This window comes from Gossypium hirsutum, chromosome A12, assembly GCF_007990345.1.
Source record: "Gossypium hirsutum isolate 1008001.06 chromosome A12, Gossypium_hirsutum_v2.1, whole genome shotgun sequence".
Taxonomy (NCBI): domain Eukaryota; kingdom Viridiplantae; phylum Streptophyta; class Magnoliopsida; order Malvales; family Malvaceae; genus Gossypium; species Gossypium hirsutum.
Window position 1 is genome coordinate 42,912,398 of NC_053435.1, and position 10,445 is coordinate 42,922,842.

Here is a 10,445-nt window from a genome sequence, read left to right on the forward strand (position 1 = left end):
GATTAGAGAGCATGGTGACTGAATTGATGTTATAAACGTCGGCTGTTTTTGTTGGCTTAGTCCTCATGATTTACCACTGATAGTTGTTTAGTGACATCTCCTCTATGAATTCGTAGGCATCTCCCGGTGTTTTATTGTTGATGGTTCCACTAGCAGCTGCGTCAATCATTTGTCTTGTCGAGGGATTCACACCATTGTAGAACGTTTGAACTTGCAGCCATAGAGGTAACCCATGGTGAGGGCACCTTCTCAGTAAGTCCTTGTATCTCTCCCATGCATCGTAAAGTGTTTCTAAATCCATCTGCATAAAAGAAGAGATATCATTACGCAATTTAGCCGTTTTAGCCGGCGGAAAATATTTTAGTAAAAATTTCTCGGTCATTTGCTCCTAAGTAGTGATAAACCCTCGTGGTAACGAGTTTAACCACTGTTTAGCTTTGTTTCTCAGTGAGAAGGGAAATAACCAAAGGCGGATGGCATCATCAGAAATGCCATTGATTTTGAATGTATCGCAAAATTCCAGGAAATTTGCTAAGTGAGTGTTGGGATCTTCATCCTACAAACCATCAAACTAAACAAACTGCTGTATCATCTGAATAGTGTTAGGTTTTAATTCAAAATTTATTCGCAGCAATAACAGGTCTAACTATACTTGATTCAGTTCCTGTTAAAGAGGGTTTAGCATAGTCATACATAGTACGGGGAGCAGGATTTTGATTAGCTACAATTGCAGGAGGCAGCTGATTGTCTTGGTTTTCAACCATCTCGTTGGTTGGAGGTTGAGTATTGTCTTCTTGTTTGTTTTTTGTGTATCGTAAAGTACGTATTATTTCTCTTTGATTTCTACGAACTGTTCGATTGATTTTTTCGTCAAAAAGTAAGGGACTTGACGGGTTTCTTCTAGTCATAAACTATAAAAACCTGCCAAGAGAAAGAAAAAGTAAATTAATAAATAGTAAAATTAAATTAAATTAAATTGCAAGAAAAATAAATAGCTAAAGTAATCAAAATTTAGTGTTCCTAATATTTCAGTTCCCTGGCAACGGCGCCAAAACCTTGATCGCAGTGATTCGTAACAATTAATAAATATTTATAATGAGGATCAAACCTAGACTAACTATTATCACGACGAAAATGCAAGCGCACCTATCGAACAATAGTATAGTAACGGCAAGATCGGGATATCGTACTCAAAGGAACCAAAAGTACTGGTAATAACTATCTTTTTATTATCTAGTCTAAGAATAAAAGGGTTTGTTTTAATTAACTAATTATCTAAACTAAGAATGCACAGAGAAAATAATTGGGGAATTACTTTTGGGAAAATCGATTGACTTGAGACAATACCTAAGGAAAAATCCACCTAGACTTTACTTATTATTCTGGCTCTAAACCGGACGATTTATTCATTTAACTTGTTCCTTAGAGATCCCTAAGTTATGTTATTATCCCTATTCAAGACTAATAACGTCTAATCCCTAGATTGAATAACCGAGACTTTTCTCTAATTAACACTCTAGGGTTGCATTAACTCGATCTATGGATCCCCTTATTAGGTTTCACCCTAATCCGGCAAAATCTTGTCACCCTATTTCTAGGTGCGCAATCAACTCCGCTTAATTATGGCAAATGTACTCTTAGACAGGGTCTATTCCTCCTCTGAATAAGTGTGTGTCTTGAATTATTATCCTAGGATATCAAAACAAGAATTAAGAACACATAATTAAGAACAAGTTAAATATTTATCATACGATTCAGAAAATAATAACAAGATTCGTCTTAGGTTTCATTCCCCTTAGGTATTTAGGGGATTTAGTTCATAACGAAATCAGAAAACATCTCAGAAGAATAAAGAATACAAAACATAAAGAAAACCCAAAACTCCTAAAGGGAAATTGGGTAGAGATCTTCAGTCTTGATGATGAATCTGGCTTCTACGATGGATCAATCGGCTTCCTTAGGGTAATTCCTTATCTTCCTTCTCTGTCTCCCCTTTTCTCCTCCTCTTGTGCGTAGTTCTAGGCTTTGGAATGCCTAGAAACCCTCCAAAGTGGCCTTTTCCGAATTGGACTTAACTTGGGCTCAGCAGGGACACGCCCGTGTGACACGGCCGTGTGACGTGATTGCCAGGCCGTGTTCGATCCATTAAATTGCACACGGCCATGTGGGTCAATGGCCAGGCCGTGTGAATCGTGAAAGCCTTGGTCGACATCCCCGAAAGACACGGGCGTGTGAGATGCCCGTGTGGCAAAGCTTAGGCCGTGTCATCTTCTCGATTTGGTCCGTTTTGTCCCTTTTTGGCTCGTTTTTAGCTCCTTTTGACTCTTGGTGCTCTCCTGAGTACAAAACATGAAATTAAAGCATTAGGAGTATCTAATTCACCAATTCTAATGAGAAATCATCTATAAAATGCATTAAACATGGGGTAAAAATATGTATAATTTACGGTTTATCAATAACATAACTCATATTGATCCACAAGCCTATCACATATTCATTTACAAGGTTAGATATGAAATTCACAAGTTTCTTCAATTCAATGCTTAATGGTTCACGTACATACCTGTACTAACTCATATCAATCTTATACTCATCCATATCCTTAATATACCCGTTGGACCATTGGGAATAATATCAGATACTCGGGAAACCTCGCACCCTAAGTGCCAATACATAGCCAAAGCTATCTCAATCTCATATCTCATATAATGCTCACTCTCGAGCTATCAACGGGTCTACTCACACAAGTTGACAATCATGACGTAGCTACATGGTGCTGTTCACATAAGTTGACGAGAATCTGCAACACATGCCGGATAAGTCAGCCACTGGTAGGACGTACTGACCAACACCCAAAACACATAACCCTTACTGACATGTCATTCATATCCTAATCTATTCCTAAGGTTCAACCGGGATTTCACATCGCTGAATCTTTGTCGAAAAATTTTTTAAGGTAGTATTCATTAATAATACAAATATAAAGCATTTAAAACACAGTTATATTAATGCTTATTAACATACGAACTTACCTTGATTCTCAAAAATGATGAAATGGATCGACTAGTCCAAAACATTGTTTTTCCCCCGATCTAGATTCAAACTTCATTTTTCTTAATCTATATAATATCAAATTTAACTTATTCAATTATCATTCTATTCAATTTAGCCCAAAAATCACATTATGGCAAAATTACACTTTTGCCCCTAATATTTCAACATCTTTACAATTTAGTCCCTATCTCATAAAAATACAAATTCTTGAAATTAAGTCCCTACCCATGCTAGAAAAATTTCCCTTATTAACATAGCAGCCCATATTTTTCATTTATTTCAAAATTTAACCATGAATTTTTCACATTTCTCAATTTAATCCTTAATTGACAATTTTGTCAAAAATCACTTAACAAATGTTGTTTATCTAACAACAACCAGTCATTTTCTATCATCAAACATAAAAATACACACATATTCATCAATGTAAAAACCCTAAACCTTTAACAGTTTTGCAATTTAGTCCTTGGGCTAGCAAGATTAAGTTACAACAACTCCAAAAACATAGAAATCATTAAAAACGGATGAAATTTCACTTACATGCAAGCTAAGCAAGTGATCAAAGCTTCAATGGCTTCTCCAATATGAATTTTCAATAGAAGATGACAATTAGGAATATGATACATTGTTTTTGTTTATTTTAATTTACTTTAATTATTAATTTACTTATTTAACCTTTGTTATAATTCATTAAAATTCATTTAATCATGTCCAAGAATGTCCACTCATATTAACAATGGTTTAATTACATCTTAAGGACCTCTAATTTAAGGTTCCGTAGCTATTAGACACCTTTAGCTATTAGAACACCAGTTTTGCACTTTACGCGATTTAGTCTTTTTTATCAAATTGAGCATTCAATCGGTAAAGTTTCTTAACGAAATTTTCACACACTCATACTATCATGTTGTAAAATTAAAATAAAAATAAAATATTATTTTGACCTCGGATTTGTGGTCCCAAAACCACTATTTTGATTAGACTAAAAACAGGCTCTTACACTATCATTCAACCATTTAAGCACACACCAAACATGTTATAGCCCCATTAATACATATCAAAACACATTCATCACAAGTCATTCCAATAGCTAGTTTTAACCCAAATATTTACATGCCAACATTGGCTAATTAACCTATATATGCCATTATAACCATAATTAATTTACTCATATGTACCAAGATGGGCCGATGGATAGTGTGAGTGATCTCCACCAATGCTTCCAGTCCAACTAGCTTCTGAATTACTGTAGAACAAGGGAAAATAAAATAGAGTAAACATGAAATGCTTAGTAAGTTTGTAAACATGGTAAATAACTTACCATATATTTAGATTCAGAATAAACTTGCAACGCACTATCAATCAATTTTATCATAAGCCCTAGCAAAGTAATCACATATGATAGTCCTTAATCATGGATGAACAAAGTCATCAAGCATGATCCACATTCATGTAATAACCAATTCATGCATCATTATATCAAGTACTATCATTTCCATGTACTTCATGTACATACGGGTAATAATTCATTTCTAAGTCATACTACCTCCTATAAATATCAAGAAACATGTATGGGCTCAATAATAACCAAATTCCCATATACATATATTTTCCATATCATGAATTCAAATAACATATACAATTCATATTCCTGTATTTCAAGTACCATTTCATGTCTCAAGTTCAGATTATTTCATATTGGGATTTTACTCATTAAATCAACTAAAATATCAATGAAAACCCGAGAAAATACACTCGAAGTGTATAAATTTATAATCATAGATGAACATATTCATCAAACAAGTTTCATGTTCATATTTCACCATCTCATACTTTCATATATCATGTATCATTATTTTCATGAATTTCAAGCAGATACATGTAATAATTCATTTCCTGTTCATATTTTCTCATGCTAGGATTTTGCTCGTTGAATTTATTTGAAATATCAATGGATACACATGCAGTACAGTTGAAGTGTACAAAACTGTAATCCATAAATTCATATTCGGGGGTACCCATTAGGGCATAAAATTAGGGAGCACACTCTCAAGCCACATATCAGGATGCTTAGATGAGTCATGTAACAGGACACTTATCCAGGCTAATCAAGAAACTCATAAGAGTTTAAATTAGGAAGGTCATAGAGCTTAACTGTAACACCTCTTACCCAAGTTCGAGGCCGAGACTGGGCACGAGGTATTACTTGACTTAAACACATGCATACAATCATTTCCGAATCATAAAAACTAGGTCAAATTTAAAACTTTTCACTCTTAATCTAGAAATTCTTAATATGCGCCTACAAGGCCCAAATCACACTTTGGAAACGATCTAGGATTAATCTGAACACCATTGAAAACTATGAAAAATGTCACTTGAAAAAGGGGCACACGCCTCTGTGGCCATTTTTACCTAGCCGTGCTGAAGGCTCGTGTGGTTCACACTGCTTAAGCACAAGGGAACATGCCCCTGTCCCTATCCCGTGTGAATTTAATTCCAAATTCAAACCTATAGGGTTTTCACACGACCGGGCACATGCCCGTGTCTATAGCCCGTGTCCCTCACACGGCCATGACACACCCGTGTTGCAACCCGTGTGTAAAAACCTTGACATTCTGTTTTTGACATTAGTAACAAATTAGGGCACACAGACAAGGCACACACCTGTGGCCAGAGGCCGTGTTCTCTACGCGGCTGAGACACACAGTCATGTCTTTGCCCCTGTGTTTACTACCATGCATGCTGACTTGTAAGTTCAAGGTGCAGGGGACACACGGCCGGACAACACGCCCATAGGGCTGACCGTGTGTCGCACATAGCCTAGACACACGCCTGTGCGTCTACCCATGTGGACAAAACTAAGGTTATCTTGTAACGCCCCAATTTTTGGGAATTCTGTAAAAGTTGTAAAATTTAAAATTCTGTGTTCTGTTTGTTATGTGTAGGATTAATCATGTTGGTGGGCCTCTAGAAGGCCCAAGCTTAGGATAAAACTCGGTAGTTTTAATTAAATTTAATTCTATAAGAGAAAGGGGTTCTAATAAATTGGGCTTTTAGAAATTATCTGTGAAAAATGGATCACAAGGAAGCAAGTGGTAAAGTGGCATGTGACGCCACTGGAAAGGATGTAATGGCGTGTGGAAGCTTGGGGAGGACCCAGGTTCAAGTCACAATGACAGCAAATTAAGTGATTAATTTTTATGTACAGGAAAGGGAAGTAATGGAACTGAAATAAAAGTCTGTCAGGAAGAGTTTAAAAAGGTAAGGGGATTGAATAAGGATAAAGATAAGGGAGGAAATCTAGGAGCTGATCAAGGAGCAAGAGGTGGCCGGCCAAGGGACTCTAGCATGGGAAATTCGGCTAGGTATTGTAGTAGTGGGAATTTCGGCATTTGGGGTGTGTTGTGCCGAAATTCTGATCATCTTTTCTTCTCCTCTTTTCTTTATTTCTTTTTCTTCATCTACCTTCTCCTCTTCCTTCTCCTTAGCCGAACCCTTCTATCTCTTTACTCTTCATCACATCCTTAATCTTTTTATTTTTAGCCTTATAAGCCGAACATCATAAAAAAGTCGAATTCCCGAAAGCTTATTCTTTTTGTGCCGATTTCTTATAACCAAAACCACATCTCTTCCCTTCATCATTTGTGGCCGATTCACCAGCCCTCTAAAACCTCAAGTTTTGACGATAAGGCCATAGCAAGACCCTCTCGTTTTACCTTTCTAAACACAAGTTGCAGAAAGCCGAAAACCCCACATTATAAGGGACTTGGCCGAATACTGGAGTCACTGAAAGCCCGACTTTTGTTATCATCTGAGGGCTTAGATCTACATCGGGATTGAGTGGGAAACTCATTGGAATCATTCACTAAGGAATCGGTGGTAAGTCTACTCTAAAACTTAGTCTTCTTACATATTTTAGGAAAAGCCGAAATCCCTAAAAGTTAGGGAGGTTGTCGATTTGGACTTGTAATCCTGAGGGGTCGTAATAACTATTTTGTTTTGGTAATAACGTGATTTAGAGGTGGTTGATCAAGGGCTTGGACAGGTGGAACGATCAGATCTTTGGAGTTAACCATAGTTCGACAGTAAGGTAAGAACAATAAGGGTTTTAGGCATGTTTGGCCGAATCTGGTAAGGGACTATATACTCAATTTTATTTCGATATTTGGAGTAATATTAAGTGATTCGATTGTAGGCAGTTCGTGTGTAGATATCGTCGAGGAAATCCCAAAAACAAGTGTGTAATTGACACCCTCTCATAGGCTAGATCGGCAAAAGCCGAAAAGCCGAAATGTCGAAAAGCCAGTATTTTGGGCACTTGCGAGTGTGCGAATGCTCGTAAGACGTATGGGTAATTATTACTGGTAATCGGAAGTGATCAAACTGTGGTACGCGCGATTTCGTGCGTTTTGATATTTTGGGCTTAATGGGCCAAAACTGGGTTAATGGGCCAACGGGCCCAATTTGGTAAGAACGCTCGGTAAGTGTTTCTGGCTAAACGTAATGGCTACGATATGCATGAAAACCTTAGAAATAGTTAGATTTACTAGAATACCCCTATGTATGCAAAATGACCTTTATACCCCTAGGGTTAATTTTGTCTGAAAAGCATGATGAATTAAATCTGTATGAATGTATATCTGTTGCATGGGGACATGGGTTATATTATGGAGGAAGCGTCCTGGTGGCTATGCCACAAATTATCTGTTCTGGTGGCCCTGCCACATATATCTGTTCTGGTGGCACTGCCACAAAATATCTGTATCTGGTGACTCTGTCACATTTTCTGTATCTGGCAGCCATGCTGCATATTTCTGTGGCGTGTAGCGGTTGGGTGGGTCGAGTAGTCTCCCCACATGGTGAAAGGATGGTATGGGGGTGTATGTGGTTGGATATGGTTGGGTTTCTGCATAAGCATGATATATCTGTTCTGGTCTGTTCTGGGCCTACGGGCTTTATTCTGATATCTGTTCTGGGCTGAGGCCAACTTATTTTGTTTCTGTGGTTTGAACTGGTTTAGGCTATGGTTGGGTTGAATTACACCCTGAGTTTTCCAAAACTCACCCCTTATTTTCATCCTCGCAGGTAATCCTCAACCATAGTGGGCTTGGAGCTGTGAGGGATTTGGACTGGCCACATGTTTCTACGAACCTGGTTTCTTTCTGGTGAACCGGACGTCCTTTTAATTTCATTTATGGTTTTGGGTTTTAAGTGTAATAAGGCCTTTTAATTATTTTTATGGTTTTGTTTTACTTTTATTATTTTATTTTACTATGATGAAAAAAAACTATGATGACTAAGGAAAATGAGTTAGCTTTAGGACGCGTTTTCAAAAACATTAAGGGATTTCAAAATAACACGATTACAAGTAAGACTTCCGCTAAGCAAACGTTTTCAAACTTAATCATTTTCTTAAGATAGACATAGCCAGACGGTTTTCTTAAAATTATACGAGTCGTTAAGGTGTGGCAATGGTGGTGTGCATGTCTAGGATTGGATCTGAAGGGAGCTTGGTACTTAAGTAGTCCAACGGACTCACCTCCTCTTCCTCCTGGTTTCCTACCTGGTGCACAGCTTCTATTCACCTTAACCTACTTTAAAAAGTATCTTTTACAACCCCAACTAAGTTTTCCAAACCAAGTAAAACGGAACGTTTTGAACGCATCGATGTGGCGCACTGGATCCGATCATAACGTCTAGGCCGGGTTTGGGGTGTTACATATCTACCAAGCCTTTTTGCCACCCTTACTTGCACTAACTTATACCACATCAATATTACCAATTCCATGCATCAACATAAGGCAAATTTAACCACAACATGATAATTAAAAACAACCCTCATTACACTAACAATCCAAGCATGCACTTATTCATTCATGCAATTTTCCCATCCATGAAACATCATCAATTGCATATCATAGATAAATATTAGCCATAATTTGTGGCCTTATACAAAATGAATGGTTTCATCCCAAGCCAACACATTCGGCCAAATAATAAAGACACAAAACTCAAAAGGCAAAGTCCTATACATGCCATATTAAAAATAAAAAAAACTAACTATACCAAGCTTCAAATGATAGTGTGAACGAGGCCTCTGACGGTATCTGATCCACGGGCTAATTTGGCAGCACTACAAGGAAATGGAAAGGAAAAGAGGTAAGCATAAAGCTTAGTAAGTCGCATGTAAATAATGAAATAGCTACAAGTTACCATAAGGGATCATACTCCCAATATAATTCAATTTTGCACTCGAAAGTGAGGATTCATAAATATTATTTGTTCATATTCATCTCTCACCAAGCCTATAACGTTGATTGAATTCACATTTCATACTTCATGTAACATACACAAATGGTCATAAGCATAACTTACTCACTTTCCTTCCTTACTAAACATACAACGTAAATGAAGCTCGTATTTCGTAATTCTCATTTAGATATCTGTACCACTAACCACATGGTCATAGGTTCTCTCATTTTGATACAAACCATAAATATCCCGTTGAACCATTTGGAATACTACGGGATATTCAATAGCCCCAAACATGGGATAAGATGCCGATGCCATGTCCCAGACATGGTCTTACACTAGCTAGCACATCAAAGTCGATGCCATGTCCCAGACAGGTCTTACACTGACTTTCATATATCGAGGCCGATGTCTTGTCCCAGATAGGTCTTACACTAACATTCATATATCGAGGCTGATGTCATGTCCCAGATAGATCTTACACTGGCTCTCACCTATCGGTGTTGATGCCATGTCCCAGATAGGTCTTACACTGACACACAACAAGCTGATGCCATGTCCCAGACAGGTCATACACTAGCTTGTATATCTCGAGGCCAATGCATGTCCTAGACATGTCTTACACTGGCTCTTATAATGTGGCCGATGCATGTCTCAGACATGTCTTACACTAGCACACATATCACCCAATGTCATGGCTTGAATATCCAAATCTATTCCTAGTGTTCAACCAAGAGTCTTTATTACATAAATTATCATAATTCACATTCCCAACACAACTCGACAATTCATGCTAAACTAATTGTATAATACATCATTACATTTAATTTGCATTATTTACGTACAACTTACCTCGGTATACAAAAGTAGGTGACTGGTCGAATTATTCAACTAGCTTGGTCTTCCCCTGCTCTAAGTTTGAATTGCGTCTTTCCTGATCTAAAATGAAAAATTTCATTAATTTAATCATCATAATAATTAATACACTCAAAAATTCATACTTTGGAAAATTGACCATTTTACCCTTACACTTTACAAAAATTACGATTTTGCTCTTAGGCTCACAATTGATTTCAATTAAATATTCATATCAACCAAGCCTAGCCAAACCTATTTCATGCTTATGGCAATGCATA

General features: G+C 37.3%; 1 non-coding gene across 1 annotated transcript; it reads left to right on the forward strand.

Moving 5' to 3' along the window:
* The first annotated feature begins 227 nt into the window (after nucleotides 1–227).
* Nucleotides 228–334, forward strand: LOC121211758 (small nucleolar RNA R71). Its single transcript, XR_005906976.1, has one exon. It is a non-coding gene; the product is annotated as a small nucleolar RNA R71 (small nucleolar RNA).
* Nucleotides 335–10,445: the final 10,111 nt, after the last annotated feature.